Source organism: Microtus pennsylvanicus, chromosome 18 (genome assembly GCF_037038515.1).
Source record: "Microtus pennsylvanicus isolate mMicPen1 chromosome 18, mMicPen1.hap1, whole genome shotgun sequence".
NCBI classification, from domain to species: domain Eukaryota; kingdom Metazoa; phylum Chordata; class Mammalia; order Rodentia; family Cricetidae; genus Microtus; species Microtus pennsylvanicus.
The window spans coordinates 32,126,378-32,147,362 of record NC_134596.1 but is presented as its reverse complement, the minus strand read 5'-3'; the positions used below and the strand labels follow the sequence as shown (position 1 = coordinate 32,147,362).

The 20,985-nt window shown below is 40.4% G+C and overlaps 1 protein-coding gene across 10 annotated transcripts in view; it reads left to right on the top strand.

Annotated features, from left to right (window-relative positions):
- Positions 1 to 20,985, top strand: part of Zfand6 (zinc finger AN1-type containing 6) — a 65,086-nt gene that overhangs the window by 19,486 nt on the left and 24,615 nt on the right. For 3 of the 10 annotated variants that reach the window (XM_075952288.1, XM_075952293.1, XM_075952290.1), the window contains exon 2: positions 12,342 to 12,502. The exons of the other annotated variants lie outside the window; for them this stretch is intronic. The gene's annotated coding sequence lies outside the window, so the exon portion shown is untranslated. The remainder of the gene's footprint in view (positions 1 to 12,341; positions 12,503 to 20,985) is intronic. 10 annotated transcript variants of the gene reach the window in all.

The following is a 20,985-nucleotide window of genomic DNA, read 5'->3' as shown; positions in this document are numbered from 1 at the left end:
GCTGGAACTGTGTTTTATTATTCTACTGTCCTTCTCGAATCCAGCCTGTAGGTATTATACATCAGGGATAGTAGGCCACTGTGGCTTTGCTCACACTAAGTTGAATCTATTTTCTTTAACCCAGAATATTCGTCCTGTTATAAAATACTAACCAGGCAACGTCATAAACAAAGCAATCCCCTCTTGTGACATAGCAAGTCACTGTTCTGTAGCTTCCCTTCCTTGGTTAGGTTTACTGTTTGTTTGGTCTGCTTTTGTTTTTCATATGGTTTTGTGATTTGCTAGCTTTCTTATCTTTCTGATACTAGTGGCCGTTCCTTATTCAAATATGTAGCTCTGGAACTTTTCCAGGTTGCATATCTATTACTCTTAGAACAAGAATTAGAACCAGGTACTTGTGTGTATACACATTCTTTAAAGTGTGTGTGTGTGTGTGTGTGTGTGTGTGTTTTGTATTCTCAACCCAGATATACTTAATACTTGATCTTCATGGAAATGCCTCTTGAAATGATTGATTAGTGACCTTGACTCGTGTATCAGAATCCATGTCTCATTCTGCACTTGCTTGGCCTTTTAGATGGAATTTCTTGGTTCAGATCATTGCTTTACCCCTACAGTGGTTTGGCTATTGCTTGAGTCCTACAGAGGAGAGAAGCTTAAATGTACCAATACTGAGAAGTGTTAGATTCTTTTAGTAGTAAAGGATTTGTACAAAGTAATTGGGTCAGAAGAGAATAAATTGGTCCACAGGAGTGAATTCCTCTGAGAATGATATTTATAAAAGAGAGGCATGGCTTCATAATCTGGCTTCCTGTCTCATCATGTGTTCTTCTGCGTGACTCCTGCCCAGTGGTATGTCCTCTGCCATGAGGCCCTCACTAGAGGTCAAACCTCTGGGGCTACCCAGTCTTGGACTGTCAGACTCAAAACAACAAGCTAAGTAACCTCTTTATAAATGTTCGTGTATTTTGTTACAGGGACAGAAAACAGACTAATACTTGCCAGCAGTGTGACTTGAGCCAGTTCCATGATTTCTCTAATTTCCTCATCTGTTTCTACCTCCCAAGGACATTGTGAAGATTGGAGGGGACAGTGCAGACAAAACATTGGAAGTCCTCTTCTGTTCTTACCTTGTCTTGCTGTGAGCTCACTGGCAGTTTATTTAGTCTGTACTACCCCATTGTCTTTTTACTGGCAGAGGCAGGAAGTTACCTAAGTGAATTTCCAGTAGACAGTTTAGTAGAGAAAACCCAGATAGCCAGGCGTGGAGACACGCCTGTAATTCTGGTACTAATGTTATGTAGTGTGAGACCCTCTTGTTAAGTTGGGGGCATAGCCCCAGCCCCTGGCCTGAGAGCTGCTTTGCTCTGGACTCCAAATCCCAGCATGCAAGGTTCTGACCCCTCCCTGGGAGTGGGGGATCAGGACCAGTCCCACAGGGTATTTAAGGGGCCTCCTAGAGGAGGAACACGTGGTTTTCGGGTCTGCATGGGCTCCTTGCTGTCCTGTCTCCCCGCCATGCATGCACTCGGCCACCCGAGAGCATCTTACTTAATAAAACGATGGGCATTTTGATTTGGTTTGCTCAGGCCAGGGGCTGGGGCTACACCCCCAACTTAACATCTCCCTCAACTCCCCTCCCCCACCACAGAAAAGAACCAGGAGAAAGGTATTAAGAGAGTTGTATTGGAGAGAGATCTGTTCCCTGCTACTAGCTAGAACTTCTGAAACTGGAGCATGGGAACAAAAAGTGACAAGTAGCAGGTGGTGGGTATTGTGATTTTTAATACTAGGAATTGTATCTCTTTGGGCAGCAGAGTCTTATTGTGTATTTATGTGTATGAGTGTTTTGCTCAAATACATGTCTATGCAGCAGGTGCAAACCTGCCTTTGAGGTCAGAAGAGGCCATCACTTCTCCTGTATCTGCCATGTGAGTGCTGAGAATTGAGCTTGGTCCCTCATGTGCTCTTAACCTCTGAGCCCTATCTCCAGTCCCAGGAAGTAGAGTCTTAATTTTCTTTTTACTTTTTAATTTTTAAGAACATTTAGAAATACTTTTTTTTGGCATTCATAAAATATAAGACCATGTACCTGAAGCAGCACTGAAAATTTAAATGCTGCTTTACTAGACCTGCCAGTGGTGGCAGAGGTAGACACAGTTCTATGCTCCTGCCTATAGCAGTCTGAATTCTTTTCATACACCTCCATTCAGATAAACTGAATCCTTGACTACAATAGGAAATATCAGAGTGGACAAATATGAACCCAACATGGAGCTTATTAAAAGGATGTTTCATAAATGTGGTTTTAAGTGCAGGGGTTAGAAAGAGAGACATTGAGGGAACGTACACGGCACACCCAAGTGTATGTACGAGCTTCTCGAGGTAGAGCTGTGCTTTATTGTGTTCACAGTAGTCATATATGTGACTTTGTGGGTTTCAGAGCTATGAACTTCAAAGGGTTGCTGAGAAATGTAAATGAGGGGCTAGATGGTGTTGGTGCTTCCTGCCAAGGCTGATGATCTGGGTTTGTTTCCCAGGACCCACATGGTAGAAGTGAACTGACTCCCTCTGACTTCGCTAAGAGTCTTGTGTGTGTTCACATACCAAATAAATGTAATACTTTTTAAAAAATGTAAATAAGTTACTGGAGAATTCCTGAGGGAAATGACAGGATTACAGTGGATAAAGTCAAACTCTAGATCACAGGGATGCTAAAAGGTAGGTATCGTCACTGTAAACAAAAGTCTTTTGTGTGAGTCCCAGAAATAATCCAAGAATGGAATAAGACCACACGTGTAACCCAAAGCCCAGCTTTGTTGATTACTGTTTTAACATTATTGGAACATACTTCTCTCTAAAACGATAGTGAACGAGGGTTGTCACAGCAAATTTTGATATTTTTTGTGTTGGAATTCTTGATTCTCAGCTAGCTTCTCATAGTCTCTTGTGTGAGAGACTCCTCTTATTTTGCATATCCTCATAACTTACCCTCACCTGCCCCGTCTTAAACCTGTCACCAAAAGTTTTGGGGTTTCTACTAAAATATTCCTTGATGTTGGGTCACACTTCAGTAGGTTTTGATTTAGAAGGTTTTCTTATCATATCTCTGACTCCATTCTGCAAACAGAAGTCACCAAAAGGAAATACTGTCAAAAAAGAATTTCATCAGTGAGTCAGGGTGGTTCTTTAGACCCAGTGATTGGGGAAGTGAAGCGGGGAAGTTTACTTGAGCCCAGGAGTTCAGGGCTGAGCTGGGCAGTGTAGGAGACCCTGTTTCAGGGGTTGGGAATGGGTTCAGGAAGATTTCGTTAATGTTCTGTTGTCAGTGTTAGGTGATTTTTATGTCGGAGAAGGGTGAAGAAAGGTACCACATGGGAACTAGGGAGCGAAGGCCCTTCAGGATGCCGAGTAACTGGCCGTTCCATGTGACACTCCAAGCCACATTGTATTCTAACAATTTGAATGGTTTTCTTAGAGCAATCAAATGTCCCTTAAAAGGAATGGGTTACCAGGACCTTTTTGTTCATTTTTATAGAGAGTTCCATTGAGATAAAACAGTATTTTAATAATACAGTGTTAACGGTGAAAATCAAGTGAAATATCTTAGATAAAAAGATTTTTAAAAAATCACTTAAGGTTACTGATTTGTCCTCAATATTCCTTGATCAAATGTTCTTGATTCATTCTTTTTAATAAACATTCTAATTTTAATAGATATTTAATTTCATCCTTGATATAACCATTTGTATTAGCAACTGATTATGTTCCTGAGTTTGAATGTTTGTTCCTGATAATGCAGAAATCTTACATCTCAGACTACAAGCAAATGATTTACAATGACTATTTAGTTGACAGATTAAGAGCTGTTTTGCATTTTCAGTACCTTTTTTTAGAGCAAGAGAGCACTGAAAAACTTGAGTGTTTGTCAGTACAGAAAGAATGACAATCCAGTTCACTAGTATGTGGTCATTTGATCTAGGCTTATCGTGTCTTATGAGTAACTGTAGGAAGAATATTTCATTCTGACTAGAACTTTGCATGTTAATGTCGTGAGAAAGGGTAATATTGATTGATAGGAGAGGAAGGAAGATCTTATATTTCAAGTAAATACTTTGTTTCTTAGGACCTTAAGCAGAGTAAAAGAGATGAACGATTATTAAATAATGTTCCAGGTAGGTAAGATACTTATACCCATGGGTAAGGTGTTACAGTGCAGCATTTTTATTCCACTTTTTTCTTTTATATTTGTGGATGGAACCCAGGGACTTGTGTATGCTGAGGAAATTCTGTGCTACTGATTCACCTCTCCAGCAAAGCTGAGAATTTTTCTAAAATTATGATCTCAAGAAATCTGGTCATTTCATCATGTGCTAGATAGTTTTTATGTCGAATCGACACATCCAGAGTCATCGGAGAGGAGGGAGCTTCAGCTGAGAAAAGGCTTTCCATAAATTCATTCTGTAGGAAAGCCTGTAGGATATTCTCTTTAACTAGTGATTGATGTGGGAGCGCCTCATTGTTGATGGTGGTTTCTGTCCCATCTGATCCCGCAGTTGTTAATAATTATAAACTGGTTGGCCTATTAGCTCTGGCTTCTTATTCACTAATTTCTAAATCTTAACCTGTAATACTTGTCTGTGTTAGCCACGTGGCTCTGTACCTTTATTAGCGCGAGGCATTCTCATCTTGCTTCCTCTACTTCTACTGCAGCTGAATCTTTCCTCTTTTCAGAATTCTCCTATTTTTATTGCCCTGCCTCTATTTCCTGCTTGGCTACAGGCCAGTCAGCGTTTTATTAAAATACAAGTGACAAATCTTTACATTGTCCCACAGCACTGCACCCTTTGTGGGTGATGCCACCCCTGGCTGGGTGCTAAAAGAAAGCAGGTTGAACAAGCCGTGAGGAGCAGTACCCCTCTGTGGCCTCTGAATCAGTTCCTGTGTCCAGGTTCCTGTCCTGTTTGAGTTCCTGCCCTGACTTTCTTCAGTGATAAATAGTGTGATGTGAACTCATAAGCCAAATAAACACCCTTCAACTTGCCATTGGCCATGGTGTTATAGCAGTAGATAGCCTAGCTGAGACACGTCATTTACTTGAGCTATGTCGTTTTCTGACTGGACAATCCACCCTTCTGATGGACTTCGTAGAATTTGCTTTATAGTTTCGAGAGAGAAAGGCAAAAAAAAGAACTGACTTAAAGATAGACGTTCTCATTCCTGCAAACTGTGAATGTTTTGAAATAATTCAAACACGGGTCTTTTGTAATGCGTTTTGTGAAATTCTGATGCATTATGCCAACCAAAGAAAGAAAGAGCTGGGAGAGTGGAGCACCCACGGAGCACTCAGACCTCTGACTGCCCTCTTGATGTAGCAGACCTTTCTGTCTCCTCCCACTGTAGGAGAGAAGCATTCTCATGTGGAGCAGGCTATCACTCTCTGGAAATAGTTGGGGTAGAGAGAGCAAATGAAGCTGGGAGTTTTTCTCCCCAAGAGAGTTTTCCTGTGTGCCACAGCTTTTCCAGCTTAACCTCATCTGTGGTACCCAAACTGGAGAGCACTGGCTTTGCTGGTTAGTTTACAAATTAGACGTTTTTTCTAAGTCCAGTGGACTAAATACGAGCCATATGTGACTTAAGGTGATTTTGAGAATTCTGTCAGCTGTCTAGTCAATGCCGACTTTTCAGAGGAAGCTCTCAGAGAGGGGCTCTTGTATATTACCATCCAAACACCACTTAACTTACTGGGCAGCTGATTTCACAGTGGTGCTATTTGCAGGAAACCATTTCTCCCTTTTACCTTTTCTCATCTTGTTTCTGGCAGTTTTGAGAGCAGCATTTTTCTCTGCAGTGTTGAATTTGGAAGTCCTTATGCCTCTTTTAATGTCTGTCCGGTAGTTCAGAACAGAGAATATGAAGTGGACCATAGCAAGAGAATACTTATGCATTAGTTCAAGGTGGACCATCTAGATAGCTTCCATATATGCTTTAATCTCCACCTCTGAAATTTTTTACCTAATTTCCCCTAAAATTGGAGTATTGTTAATTTGAGCATTCACATAAAGATTTAGGTATCCTTCTTTTAAATAGTAAGATGGTGATAAATACAACTTGGCCCCTACCAGCTACTTATGGTTAGTAAAAATCACATTTTCTAAAGGTGGTGTCTTAGATGGATGCCCTCGAACTTGCTGTCCAGAATGACTTTGAGCTTCTGACCCTCCCTCCTAAATACTGGTATTTCAAGTGTGTGCCACTGTGCCCAGTTTATGTTGTGCTTGGGGTTGAGCTCAGGATTTCATTTGTGCTGGTAGAACACTTTACCTGTTTAGCTACATCCCAGCCCCAGCACATTCTTATCCTAGCTAACCAAAAGCATTTATTAATACTAAAATCACAAGTCCTCTTTCTTAAACTTTACAATGGAGGTTTTGTTTTGTTTGTTCACCCTTAGGAGAATTCTTTTGGGAATGCAGTAACTCAAAAGAGACAAGTTTTAAGAGCTGGCATTAGCTAAGCATAGTGTTTGCATGCCTATCTCAGCACTCCAAAGGCTTAGGCAGGTGGCTTAGTAGTTCAAGGCCACCCTATGCTACTTAGTGAGACATATTACAAGAAAATAATGACAGTGAAAATTTGGAGCTTTCCTGAATCATTAAGTGTGGATTCTTTCCTTCCACTATTCTTTCTTGTGTTGCTTTTGAGGCAGAATTTCACTATGCAGCACAAGTTGCTCCTAATTTACTCAGGAGATCTTCTCTTTTTCTATTTCCCATGTAAATTAGATCCATATATGGGTCTCTTAGGGTCCTCATTGTTGTCTAGGTTTTCTGGGATTGTGATTTGTGGGTTGGTGTTCTTTGCTTTATGTTTAAAAACCACTTATGAGTAGTACATATGACAATTGTCTTTCTGGGTCTGGGTTATCTCACTTGATAGGATGTTTTCTAGGTGCATCCATTTGCCTGCAAATTTCAAGGTGTCGTTATTTTTTTCTGCTCCATTGTATAAATGTACCACATTTTCCTTATCCATTCTTCAGTCAAGGAACATTTAGGTTGTTTCCAGGTTCTAGCTATGACAAACAAAGCTGCTATAAACATAGTTGAGCACATGTCCTTGTGTCATGATTGAGCATCCTTTGGATATATACCCAAAAGTGGTATTACTGGTCTTGAGAAAGGTCATTTCCTAATTTTCTGAGAAATCACCACATTGAAATCCACAGCGGCTGTACCAGTTTGCACTCCCACCAGCAATGCAGGAGTGTTCCCTTTACCCCACAACCTCTCCAGCATAAGTTGTCATCAGTGTTTTTGATCTTGGCCATTCTTACAGGTGTTTTGATTTGCATTTCTCTGACTAAGGATGTTGAGCATTTCCTTAAGTGTTTTTCAGCCATTTTAGATTCCTTTGTTGAGAGTTCTCTGTTTAGGTCTGTACTCTATTTTTTTTAATTGAATTATTTGTTCTTTTGATGATCAATTCCTTGAGTTCTTTGTATATTTTGGAGATCAGACCCTTGTCTAATGTGGGGTTGGTGAAGATCTTTTCCCATTTTGTAGGCTGTCGTTTTGTCTTGTTGACCGTGTCCTTTGCTTCACAGAAGCTTTTCAGTTTCAGGAGGTCCCATTTATTGTTTCTCTCAGTATCTGTGCTACTGGGGTTTTATTTAGGAAGTGGTTCCCTGTGCCAATGTGTTCGAGTGTACTTTTCTAATCAGGTGCAGGTTTTATGTTGAGGTCTTTGATTCATTTGGACTTGAGTTTTGTGCATGGTGATAGGTTTGCATCTATTTTCCTCATTCTTCTATATGTTGATATCCAGTTATGCCAGCACAATTTGTCAAATATGCTTTCTTTTTTCCATATGATATTTTTTGCTTTTTTGTCAAATTAGGTGTTCGAAAGTATGTGGATTAATTAATTAATATCCGATTCGGCTCCATTGGGGCTCCAATCTTGCCTCTCCCCCTCTGTGAGACCAGAGTACACATTTTACCACTCTCCTTCCTACCGTGTTCTTTGTGAGAATCTAGTGCAGAGACTGCTGTCTTAGTGATCCACAAATTTTAAGGAAAAGGAATTAGGAACAGGGTGGTCATAATGCCTTTGCTGAGGATAGAATCTGCAAACTGCAAAATGGCGCTCTACCACTGGGCAACACCACCCACCTCCTCTCCTTTTTTACTCTCACTTCTGTGTGTGTCACTGAAATAATTGTGGTTTGTCCCTGGTGTTTTGATGTTAACATTCTTTATCTTCTCCAAGTGCAGGATGCTGTGTAGTGAGTGCATTTGCTCCTCAGCCCGTGTTGGCATTACAGAACATTGTTAGGTTTAAGGCGTGTCTTGATATTTTCAGTTGCTGCTCTTGATTGCTCATTAGCTGTTGCTTTGCTTCTGCCTTGCTACCTGGCATAACCAGAAATTAGTGTAATTTGGGTTTCTAGCAAGAAAACATGTTTGCAGATTAGGAAAGGCGGTGCTGGTAGAAAGGTTTGCTTCTTCAACTCTTAAGAGAGATGGGGAAGGTTATATCAGTACAATAAGGAAGGAAGGGAGGGAATTTCAAATGTGAGCATCAGAACTTGTTACCATTGCATGGCATGTGTCAGGGAGCACTTATTTTGTGGTGTTGTGTCAGGCCCTGTTTCCTGTAACTCACTGTGGGTGCTGACCACATGTCAACCCTACTTATACTGGAGTAGGGATACAGCTGTAAGGTAGGAAGTCTCATTTTGTTTTACTAGATGTCGGAGACCAGCTTCGAAAAGGATACCACTTAGCAGGGTAGGAGCATGGGGATTAGAAAAATAAGTAAAGAGAACAAAGACGCGAATGAAAATAATACAACAGAAGCATAGGATAGTACTGGGAGGGAGTTTCAGTGGATACTGAAATCCTTCTAAGTTTAATTTTCCGTACACTTTTGTACCCCAAAACAACAGGGGGAGAAGACAAAAGACGGCTTTAACGTGATACAAAGGACAACTAGAACAGTTATTTGCTTCAATACTTGGAACCATCAAGTCATTAATTCTTGAGAAAAGCATTCTATTGTTTAGGCAGTGAACCCACCCTAGACCAAGTATCCCCGAAGGCAGCTCCTCGCTAGGTCAAACCTCTTAATTTAAAAGAAAGAGCAAAAGTATGCTTGAATATCCTAACCATTGGTCAGGGTGGAGTGGATCTACCTGTATGGGCCATCTTAACGTACAAAACACCAAGTAACCACACCCTAGGTCAGGGTGTGTAGCCTTACTTGTCAACAACTGTGAACAAGGTGAAAATAAGCTCACACTTTTGGGCCTCCACAGCTCAACACTGGGGACCATCAGAATGTCAGCTTCAAGTATTTTTTAAATATTGTAAACCTAAGCTTATAGAAAGCTACTGCAACCTTATAAATTCCTTGTGTGCTTCTTAGGAGGGTCCGAGCTCCATTAGTACTTTATCCAAAGTATTATTGTATTCTAGTCAGAATGTTCTTTGGTTGTTGGTGGTTTTTGTGGTTATATGCACATGTTTTGGAGGCCAGGGGACAAGTTCAGATGGCATTCCTTAGGAGACGTCTACCTTGTATTTTGAAGCAGGGTTGATTTCTCTGACTTGGGGTCAGCCCATTAGATGAGGCTGCCTGGCCAGAGAATCCCAGGGAACCTCCTGCCTGACTCCCTGGCATTGTGTTTCACTGTATTCTGTTTGTTTGTTTACATGGGTTCTGGGCATCTAACTCAAGTCCTGTTTTTGCAGAGCAATTAGTGTTTTCCTGATGCTCGAGAACTGACTTGTGTGCATTACAACGTGACCTTGTGTTCTTTTAGCATATGGACCGCATATGTTCTTCCTAAGGACATTACTGTTACCAGATTAATATAATATGACATCAATATTGTCTAATTGTCTGCTATATACTGTATATTAAATTTTCACTAGTTTTCTTAATGATTGTTTGAGGTACTTTATTTTTTCACTTAGTCTTTTGAGACCAGGTCTCACTCTGAAACCGAGACTGGCTTCAAAATCATGACAGTCTTCCTGCATTAGTCTCCTAGGTGCTAGGTGTTTAGGCATGGACCACCATATCCAGCTCCAGTAATGTCCATGAAATCTGATCTGGACCACTCGTTGCCATTTCCTGCCACATCTCTTTTTTTCTTATTCATGTTATTAGGGACTTTTCTTAATTTTCTTTTATTTACAGACTTTGATGCTATTGAAGTGGGTGGCAAACTTTATTGTAGACTATAGATAGACTATCCGTCAAATCAGGCTCATTCATGTGTCAGGAATGTCAGTCTGTGGTATGAGCTTCTTGGCGTTCCACATCAGGAGGCATGTGTTCCCCTGTGTCTTTGTTAGGGATAAATTTTGATAATTTGATTAGTATGAGATCCGCTCGGGTCCTCCTCGTCAGTTAATTTCCAGGTGTGCTAAGTCACCTGTGGAATGCACCTTGAGATTGAGTGTATAGCAACCTTCAGGTAGCCTTCAGCCAGCAGCTTTAACCCTCTGCTTCTTTCCTCTCTATTGACAGCATTTCAGTTGTGTTTCTTTTTTTCCCCTTGAGGATGTTCCCTCTAGTTTCCCATAATTGCTTCCTTTGAAGAGATGGCTTTCCTAAATTTATAGCCATCCTGCCATCTTCCTGATAAAGCTAATTTAGTAGTGTTGAATTTGACTATACGAGAGACAGTTCCAGACTGGCTTGCTATAAATAGAGTGGATCACTGTGGCCTGTTATCTAATCTCACCTGAGGCTGAAAAGCACTGAGTTGAGGAGAAAGATCCAGGCCTAGTTCCATAGTCTGTGAAGAGTGTGCATTGTACCAGAGACTTGTTGGAAGGAGGATAGTGCATGTCTGTAAAACTTGTGTGGAAGGTTTTCTAGGAAGTTACCAACTTTGTGAAATGTTATTTCTCAGATCATTTGTGTTTATATAAGTAGATTATAAAGAAGCATTTGCTTTGAATGAACTCATTTAGTTATCTTTATAGAATAGCATATGCAGTATTTTAGCATTAGTTACTATAATTCTTGTAAAGTTGTTTCTTGTACTTTTAAAAGTCATGTTAAGTATTTATCCTGTATTCATGAAGTAGTAAAGCTTGTCCTAAACTTTACTATAGCTAATGAGAGCAGAATAGATGCATTGAAGCCATGTGCATATAGAAGGGAGATAGTTATCTGGATTTTCAAGGACAATTTTATTGAAATTTATTTTGTCTGAAATTTATTGAAATTTATTTATCTTTTATTGCCAATAAGAAAGAAAAACATTGAGCCATCTAAGCCTAAAATCTGTCCCTGTATGTAGCTGTCTGTCACAGCAATGAGTCCAGAATTTTAAATAGATTGGATAAATGTATGGGCAATAATACTGTTAACAGTACTCTGCATCAGTTTTCTTACAATAATTTATTTATTATGGAGGGCGCAGGTGGAAGAGGGTACATATGTGCCATGACATGCACGTGGAGGTCCAAGAACAACCTGAGTCAGCTCTTTTTCCATCAGAAGATTCTAGGAAACAAACTCAAGTCTTCAGGCTTGGCTGCAAGGGCCCTTACCGGCTGACTCATCTTATTAGTCCCTGCTTCAGAATTTCAAATAATACATCATTTTTATCTAGGAATATAATTGTTTTAAATAAATGGAATCTGCTAACTAAAATCTTTATTTGTTTCTGCAGTGTAAAATGTCATCATGGCTGTCTTAAGTATACATTAATGAAATGGAGATAGGAGTTTATCATAATTGTAATTACTTTCTAATTTCTAAACATTTTGGTTTTGTGTTTTGCTTTCAAAGTTTAGTTTGAGTATGATTACATAATTCTTGCAGAAATGTAGTCTTATTTTCCAGAGAAGCCTTCTCTCATTTGTTTAGCCTATAGCTGTGGTGTGTACTTACTGTAGGGGCTGGGGACCTGTTCTGCAGGTTTTACAGCAATGTCAGAAGTATAGGTAGCACCTCCTGCTGTCAGAACAGAACTAGGACCTCTGTCTCTGGAGAACTGAAGGCCTTTCATCCACCACTTGTAAAGATGTGGCAGTTATTCTAAATAAATTGCCAAGCTTCAGAAAAATTGAAGAATATCTAGTTTAACTTTGGGTTAAATGATTATAAAAAGTAACTCTTGCTCATCTAAGCCTATCTCCCTGTGTAGAATTGGTACGTTATGGTTAATATTTGTATATTTATTAGTCTCAACACCCCTTTTTTTGTGTCCATGAAATAATGAAAGCATTCCTCAAACTTTTAGATGATTAAAATGTAATGAAATGACATGATAAGTTTTAACTCTCTCAACTCTGTTTCATGTTAAATGTGTTACAGGAATGAGTCTGAAGTCTGCTGCAGTCAAACACTGGAGGCTTTAAAATGTTTTCTTGCATAAAACTCAAACTTTAAGTAGCTGCTTATGAGGATAGGGAAGGCAGGAAGCTAATGTCTGTCTCAAGACACAAGACAGCTGTTTGCTCATCAACCTCAACTGTGTGAGTAGAGACTTAAGCCTGTAATTTTATGTAAGTGGACATAGAAATTAACTTTTAAAAAACTCTAAAGAACATGAAGATACACTTAAGTCAGCATGCTAAGACTTTAAAGCCTCGTTTTTCTGGTGGGTAGGATTTGAGGGTGGAGTGGATAGTAGGTATTTAGTCATAAAATACTGTCCGCAGTAACACAATGCTGGTGACCACACATCTTTAAGTTATACTCTGCATGACTAATTTTCTTGTGGAGAAAGAGATTATGATCTTTGAGATTGCTATTTATTTTAGAGTTAATTCCAGCCAACCATAAATTTTTTTTAGGAATTTGATATTAGTATGGAAAATGGTCCCTGATAATTTAATAATGTAGAAAGAGCATTGCTTGAAAGTAAAGGAATGCTTATTTCATAAATGAAGTTTGAAATGTTTTAACATACTTTACTGTTAAAGTACTCGGCAGAATCAATTCATAGTGACGGTAAAAAAGGGATTCTCTTTTGCTCTTAGGAAGTCACCTTTCTCTGGTGTGTTGTTTTTGTTGTTGTTGTTGGTGGTGGTTTTTAGAATGAGACTCTAACTTGGATTCTCTTCTCTTTAGAAGAATGTGTGGTGTGTGTGAATGACTGGAAGCGTGAGATGGAGCAGGGTGGTTACAGTTAGCTGTGGTGAGACATAGAGCGGGACAGGCTGTTTGCTTGGTGTATTTGCATTTAATATGAGTCACTTTCTCTTTGCTGTCACAAATGGACTATACTTCAAAGCTGGGAACAAGGAGATGCACATTGAATATAGATATTTTTTTGAAAGGTGAAGACTTCTGTGTGCCCACTCTGGTCAGGCGATACACAGCGTGGAGTCTAAGGAGCTCAGAGGGCTGATGCTGTGATTCTTTGGTTAAGGATGACAGGCCTCACTTAACTGGTGCTCTGGGTTATTGAACGGGTATTTTTACTCTCTAACCAAATGTTTGCCACTGGCTTGTGAAGCCAAGATCAGTTTGGCACTGGTCTTTAAACACACAGACACACACAGGAATCCAACAATTTCTTCTCTTTTTAGAGTCAGAAATAAAGACAACTTGAAAGAAGTCTTTGGGATGAACTCACGGTCAGATTAGGCAGAAAGGAGACTGTAGGAAAGGGATGCCTGATAACGAGAAGGCTGTGGGAGCCAAGTAACTAGGCAAATGGGTGGCAGGTTTAGTTCTGGCTTCTGCCACTCTGAAGTGAATCTCTGCTCTGTAGTACTCTTGTCAAGAGTGTGCAGGGCAGTGCAGTAGCCTAGCTGTCTACTTCAACAGCAGGTCTTTGTGGGGGATGTGCACGTTCTTCTTTGGCTGCCTGGCCCGATTACCTTACCAGGAAGGCTGTATACTTGTTGAGGCACTCTCTTACCCAGAGGTATACATTATTTTGGCCTCTTTGGCTTCTGCATTTATTATACAGCATGATTAAAATGAACTTCTTGCCTACGGGGAGAGCCAGTGGCCATGGTTAAGTGCCAACACTATTAGAGTCAGTCTGTCCTGGTTTCACACCCTAGGAATTACTATTAATAGTCAGACGAGCCAGGTGGTGGTGGTGCACATCTTTAATCCCAGGACCTGGGAGGCAGAGCCAGATGAATCTCTGAGTTTGAGGCCAGCCTGGTCTACAGAGCAAGTGCCAGGACAGGTACCAAAGCTACATAGAGAAACCCTGTCTTGAAAAACAAACAAACAAACAAATAAATAAATGTCTGCCAGATGGTTTTACCCCTTCTTTCCATGCCTCTATACAGTGCAGTGATAACTTTCTGTATCTGCTGTCCTGTCTCCTCTGCCTGGGTTATAGGTAGCTTGTTCGTAGGCATTTCCTCTGTTATCAGAAATTTGGCAAGACCTAAGCACTGTAGGTAATGCAGACTATCAGAATGTTAGTAGGAGCACATTGAGCAATGTGTAACTGCTAGATGATTGAGAAAGGGATATGTGATGTTGTGTCCTACAGTATTTGGTTAGTGATATAATTTCGATTTTTCAGTTTTTGGTAATTCCTACCCCCCCCCCCCCCACACACACACATGCACACACAAAAGATTTGGACTTTGGACCTTTTAGGCAAGAGTTTTATGTCCCTGGTCATTTTTCTTTCAAGGGGTAGCAGGTTCACGAGCCCTGACTTTCCTGTTAGCCTATTAGCCACCTAAGTGCTGAGTTTATAGACTTGCACAACCAAGCCTGGCTCCAGTTTTTAATTTGGGGGTAAAGTTTGAAAATTGTAGGATGGATTGGTAAACTGTTAAATGAAAAACATCTCCATGAGAAACTTAGGGTGGCTGTCTAATTGGTCTGATGGTGTTATTATGCTCTAAGCTGTTGATGACTGACCTTCCCTTTGCTTGACCTGTTGTTGTTATGGGTTGACTCTTAGGGACGTAGAATAGTGCTGCCAAATGCATTTTTAGCTATTTGAACTCCTTTGTTCAAATAAAATCTTTGGTTGAAATCAGACATTTGTAAAAGTACCAAAAAGGCACTTTTGAACTTGGAGCAGTTTTGTGGTGCATTCTGGCCCCCTCCTGCTGCATACTTGGTGGAACAAAGCGTATTTTGACCACATAAACCTGATAGATAATTACCTAAGTGATGAGGTTCACAGAAACTGCACATTGTTTGTATTTTAAAAATTTTTATAATTCTGGCTCCTGATAGATTGGCTGTTGTCTGAAGTTAGTTATGATCTTAGAGATGTGTAGTTGGGAAAATAATGCCTGAAAACAAGCCTAGAGTCCTGTGTTTTATTTAATAGGCATTGTTGACCATACCATTGTTTTCTATGTATAAGAAGTATGGAGTGCTCTCGTGTTATCTGGGTGAAGGTTAAATTGTTTCTCCTGAGTAATTTGTTTTTCTTTAGAATACTGTGCCTCTTAAATACTCATTATAGAAACTGTTAGGAGGAATAGCATCAATTAGCTTCAGACTGGCAGATAGATCCTATAGGCTTACTGTATTTTAATTTCTCATTTCTGAGGTGGGAGGGAATCCCTGTGCAGTGGTGATTGATTGCTCAGCTTGCTGCCAAGTCTGACAGCTTCAATTTGATCCCCAGGACCCACATGGTGCAAGGAAAAAACTGATCCTATGAGTTGTTTTCTGATTTCCATACACTGTCGTCCCCACCACCACCACCATACACACATGCCAATTCAGGTCACTCAGAAAATACAAATAAAGGTAATATAGTCTTAGGGCTACTATTGCTGTGATGAGACACCAAGACCATGAAAAAGTCTTCTAAAAGAAGGCATTGAATTGGGGCTTGAATACATTCAGTGGGGTAGTCCATTATCATAGCAGGAAGCATGGAAGCACACAAGCACACATGGTGCTGGAGAGTAGCTGAGAGTTCTACATCTGGATTGGCAGGCAGCGGGAAGAGAGACACACGGGGCCTGGCTTACACATTTGAAACCCTAAAGCCCACTCCCACTTGACATACTTCTTTCACACGGGTCACACGTGCTGTCATAGTGCCAAACCACCGCATATATAAGTTTAGGTTTTTATTTAACTTTAATATTTTAAGAAAAAAATTATTGCCGGGCAGTGGTGATGTACACCTTTACTTGGGAGGCAGACAGATTTCAGTGAGTTTGAGGCCAGCCTCTTCTACAAAAGGAGTTCCAGGACAGCCAGGACTGTTACACAGAGAAACCCTGTCTCAAAATCCCATCTTCCAAAAAGAGAAAGTAAATTATCAATCTGCTTATACTCCCTCCCTTCCAACTCCTTCCATTCTACACAGCTGTTCCCTTCTAGTTTCATGAACCTCACCATCAGTAGCTTATTTTATTTATCAAGTGTGTGTTGCTTGTCATTGTATGGATATGTGCACAGGCTCACAGATGCCCATAGATACCAGAAGAGAACTTTGGAGTTACAGGCAGTAGTGAGCTATCTGATGTGGCTGTTGGGAACCAAACTGAAAAACAGTACTTGATGAACCAACTATCTCACCCATGTGTCTTTTATTTTCATAAACTCACCTCAGTCTGCTAGTACCACCAGTATGTGCAAGGGTTTAGGGCCATCTACTGGAGCAGGGCTAGCCTCTGCGTCAATACACATTGAATCAATGAAGGAATGGATGAATGCTTTGTTTTATGATCTGTAAAAATTGACAAAAGCAAGTTAGTTAAGGAGGGGCTTGTGTTGACTGACAGTTCAAGGGTACAGTTATGATGACAGATCTGTGGAGCAGCTGTCAGATTGTGTCCATAGACAGGAAGCAGAAAGCTTTAAGGGCTGGAGCTCTGTTTGCTTCTTTTCCTTTTTATGCAATCTGGGCTCCATGCAGTGGCTCCACCCACTTTCAGGGTAGGTTTTTCTTCCACTAAAATACCCTTGAAATAGATACTCTGAGAGGTATATGTGGGGTGATTCTAAATCCAGTCAAGTTGACAGTGAAGATTAGCAACCACAGATACCATCTGACTTGTTTTTTTCCCTACTGTTTTCCTTTAACAGCCACTTTTACCTCTGTGATGTCATGCAGCATCCGTTTTTATCACTGAATTCTTTTCAAAGCAACATGAAATACATAAGAGAATGGCAGTATGTGGTGAGCAGTGCTCATTAAGGCTCCTTCTAATTGTAAGATGAAATAATTCCCTGTAGAAAAAAAATAGGTATTACACCTACCTCCATGTGAGGAGTCTGGGTTCATAATCAAAGCTGGCGTTAAAATTAAGACAGTCTGTTCTTTTACCGTTGCCCTGTATATGAAGTTGCCCTTGCTTATCTAATTGTTCTGCAGTGAATTGTAGTCAGGCGTCTTCTCTGGATATTTGTTAGCCTTACTTCAATTGACTGCATGATTGCTGAAAAAAAAAAAACAGCCTCTGGAAATGCCAGGCATGTTGTTACTTACTTGCTTGTTTTGTGGTGCTGGGGACCAGATCTAGAGCCTGTGCATGTCAGCAGGAGCTCTGCCATTCTTCTCAGCCTCTGTGCTCTTCTTCTTTGTCTTACCTCTGTGAAGGTAAAATGATTATATTCCTAAAGTTTTTGGTTACTTGTTAGGACTTTGTGGTTTTTGTGGATGTTTTAATTTTGAAGGTAGATTGTCTTTTTAGGTGCATGAACATCAAACATTAATATCTGCCCTTGTTGATTGAACCCATGCTTACCAGTGACCTACCATAGAGCCACATTCTCATCTTTCTACATTGATCTTGCAAGTAGAAGCTGTGGCATAAAATTTCCATTATAATGACCAGCAGAAGAGTAGGCAGCACTCACTGGTCAGTATATCATTCTTGAATAAAGCTGTAACAAAAAAGAAAAAGTGGTTTGCTGTCAAGGAGTCTTGCTGTGTCTTTCCTAGTAACATTTCTAACCAAACAAGTTTCGAAAGTATTCTGGGTTTTTCTTGAGTGCCTGCTGGATACACTGTACCTGGGTCAGGAATTGGCAGACCGTGGTCCACTAACTAAATACTTCTCAGTTAACTTTTATTGTTAACACACTCATTAATTAACTTTTGTGTGTGACTTCTTTGTAATACCAAAGTAGAACTTGAGAGTTGCAGTAGGGACCATATGGCCCACAAAGCCTGATATTTATTGTTAGTGATTAGAGGAAAAGTTTGCCAACATCAGTCTAGTGTATTTTCAGATATAACTCTAGCGGAAAGTGGTTTGTGTATTGAATTTGGTGTTTCCCTTTTCTGTCTTCATTCTTTCTGTCCTCACTAACAGGTTATTTGTGTATCCTTCATCTGTCAGTTGATCTGAAGGGCACCACTGCTGATTATAGGCATCTGTGCTGTAACAATCCCTCTGGGTTTATAGGTGTCTGTTCCCCAGCAGGCCTGTTCTCTAAAAAAGGAGTCATGAAACTTAACTCTGTCCAAAGGTGACTTTTATCTGTGTCATATGGGCAGGAAACTATGAGGAAGGCTTTATTCCAATGTGCCATTATCCCAGAAATCTTATAAAGGAAGGGTTAAAGGGAAGTAAAGCAGAATCTGTACAAAGATTTAATAAAGTCAATAATTTTACTGTTTTATTAGGAACTCCTGTTTTGGGATGGAGAGATAGCTCAGTGGTTAAAATCACTTGCTGCTCTTGCAAACTATTCAGATTCAGTTCCTAGCAGTCCCATATGTTGGCTAATCTAGTCCCTGTTCTTCTGTGAAGAGACGCCATGACCAATGCAACTCTTGTAAAAGAAAACATTTAAGTGGGTGCCGCACAGTTTGTGAGGTTTAGTGCATTGTCATCTTGGTGGGCCGCATGGAAGCATAGAGGCAAACATGGTACTAGAACAGTAGCTGATCCAAAGGCCAAGAAAGAGGCAGAGACGGACAAACTGGGCCTGGCATGCGCTTTTTAAGCCTCAAAGCCCACCCCCAATGACGCACTTCTTAGTCTTTCTAACCCTTTCAAATAGTGTCAGTTCCTGGTGATTAAGCATCCAAGTATGAGACTATGGGCCATACTCTGTCACTCAGACCACTACAGTGGCTCACAGCCATACTGAACTCTAAGTTACAGGAGATTCAACATCCTCTCCTGATCTTTACAAGCACCAGATATGCATTTTTTCCCTTTTATTTTTCAGACTGTGATATAATTACATCATTTCTCCTTGTCTTTTCCTTCAAACCCTCCCATATTACTCCTCACCTTGCTTTTTCAAATTTATGGCCTCTTCATTGATAGTTGTTTTCTACACACACACACACACACACACACACACTTACTCATTCCTAAATAACGCCTGTTTGGTGTCTATGGTATTTCTTTTATTTATGGTTTCAGAGCTGGCCAGGGAAGCCTGTTTGTCCTACTCTCGCCATTTCTTAGTTGCCCGCAGTTCTTTGTGTAGGGTTGAGGCATCCTGGCATGTCCATTGTTGTCATCCTTTTCAGTTCTTATCTGGGGAGTCATGAAGACTTTATGGGTTTAGCTTTTGACATTACTAGGGATCACGGCAAACTCTCTGGTTTTTTAATTTAGTGGTTTTCAACTTTCTAATCCTGAGACCCTCTAATACAGTTCCTCACGTTGTGGTGACTGCCAGCCATAAAATTATCTGTTGCTATTCCATAACCATAATTTTGCTGCTGTTATGAATTGTAATGTAAATATCTGGTGTGTGATCCCTGTGGGGGTTCACAGCCGATAGAACTATTCTAGCTCTTCAGTCTTTCTGCTCTGTCTTCTACAATGTTCCTTGAGTTTTTAGGGGCAGGAAGGTTTTATAGGTGTACCCACTGGGACTTCACAATTCTGCATTTCGATTGGTTATGGTTTTCTGTAATGGTTTCCATCAGAGAAACATGCCCAAACAGCTAGCCTTCTCTCTAGCCACTACAAGATCAACTTTTAAGAAGAGATAAGACCTTTCCCCCTGGAAAGGTTCTGGATATAGTGAAGTTGGAAGAGTGATTGCCCAGTATGCACGAAGCCCAGGGTTCCATCTCCAGCAACAGTTTTGGAGTAGTAGCACATGCCTGCAATTCTAACACTTTTCGGAGGCAGATGGTAGCAAGATTAAATGTGAAGCTAAATTGTTGCATAGGCCTGCCTGGGCTAGGAGAGCCTACAGAACATAAAATGAAGAATGTTTTAAAGAGAGCTGTTTTTTTATGTTAAGGGTTAGGGAGAAAATGTTTACTCACTTCTGACACAGCTCAGTGCCACTGCTAAGGTGTCAGCTGTTTCATCTCTCTTCTACTGCTGGCGCAGATGCAGACACAGAAAAAGACGCACGCTTTGTTTTATTGTTTGAGACAAGGCAGCCTGCCTGTGCTGGAACTTGCTGTCTGATCTTGCCTCAGCCTTCCCAGTACTGTTATACTGTCTCTGTGCTACACTTGGTATTTTTTTTTTTGAAATGGGGTTTTCTCTATGTTGTGTAGGCTGCCTTTGAATTTAAGTGGAAGTGATCCTATTGCTCCAGCTTTTCAGTACCAAGAAGTACAGGTACATGATACTACCTAGGGCTATAAGTTGTTATTATCATGAAAGTAGTTTTGATCTCCTAAACTCAGAAAAGGTCTCAGGGAAACCAGGTTGGCTTTGCACGCTTGGTTTAGAGGGTAGACTGTAGTTAGTAGTGGCCAGAATGGTTAGGTTGAATCCTAAAGTATCTGCATCTATAATAAAGTCATTGTACAAAATTCCAAGAGGTTTAGAAAAAGATGTTACTGAAGAATTTAAGCAAGCCAGTCATTCACAAAGACTGTAAACTACGTTGGCTGTGAGAAATGAAGGAGATAAAGATGTGGAGGGAAGAGATAAAGCCACTCCTTGCTCTGACTGCCTGGAAGAAGTAGTTGGATGGCTTAAAAACTTGAAGGTCAAAGAAGAGGAAATGAGAGGACTTATAGGCATGGATCTTGTGTATTACAGATCACATTTTATATTTGGGGTTTTGTGTGTGTATGTGTGTGTGTTGTTTTGAAAAGCATATGAAAGTCTAAATGAGGCAA